This window comes from Poecilia latipinna, unplaced genomic scaffold (genome assembly GCF_001443285.1).
Source record: "Poecilia latipinna isolate Pla-1442-1.1 unplaced genomic scaffold, P_latipinna-1.0 Scaffold3396, whole genome shotgun sequence".
Classification (NCBI taxonomy): domain Eukaryota; kingdom Metazoa; phylum Chordata; class Actinopteri; order Cyprinodontiformes; family Poeciliidae; genus Poecilia; species Poecilia latipinna.
Window position 1 is genome coordinate 35,498 of NW_015116012.1, and position 702 is coordinate 36,199.

General features: G+C 49.9%; 2 long non-coding RNA genes across 2 annotated transcripts in view; one reads left to right on the plus strand and one right to left on the minus strand.

Moving 5' to 3' along the window:
- The window catches only part of LOC106940860 (uncharacterized), a 27,181-nt gene that overhangs the window by 14,262 nt on the left and 12,217 nt on the right, over nucleotides 1-702 (plus strand). The gene's annotated exons all lie outside the window — the stretch shown is intronic.
- On the minus strand, nucleotides 48-229 carry LOC106940861 (uncharacterized). The gene is made up of 2 exons (XR_001423215.1): nucleotides 195-229; nucleotides 48-119 (listed from the first exon to the last, which is right to left on the minus strand). It is a non-coding gene; the product is annotated as an uncharacterized LOC106940861 (long non-coding RNA).

Genomic DNA, 702 nt, shown 5'->3' on the forward strand with positions numbered 1-702 from the left:
TGTAAGGACACTCAGAGGGGACCCAGAAATTCAACCACACACAGGAGTATACAAAAAGGGAAAAAGTTTATTTTTTCAGATACTGGTTTCTGCTCAGGGAGAGGTCATCAAACACAGCACTGAGGAGAGAGGGGAGAAGACTGGTGATGCACGGATAAAGGAAGGGTCTCTTAGAAATGTTCAGCTTAACTGACCTGTAGAGCAGTGGACGGGTGGAGCAGAGGAACAGGGTCTGATGACAGGGAGATGCAGGAAACCAATGGAACAGGGTTCTGAGGAGGCAATGAAGATCTCCACGGGGAGATCCAAAATGCAACACCCAGGGACTTTGTCGATAATCAGGCTGAGGTCATACACAGGAGGACAGAGAGAGCAAACTTAGCTTTGAGGGGTAGGCAGTAATCGGTGGTCAAGAGGCAAAGCTTGGGTCAGGGTCCAGAAATCCAGAATAGAAGGGATCCGTGAAGGGCTTGGCAGGAGGGTTAAATCCGTGGACAGAAGGGGGTCGTAGAAACACTGAAGGCTTGAAAGGAAACGCTGGATCTCTACTGGCTCGTGGCTGTCGATAATCTGGCAAGGAAGCAGTGGCTGAGGGGGGTTTAAGTAGGGCAAGGCCCAGGTGGAACAGGTAAGCAATCAGGTGTGGCAGGTGAACTGAATGAGTGCTTAACACAGCATGGACAGGACATGAATCATAACACA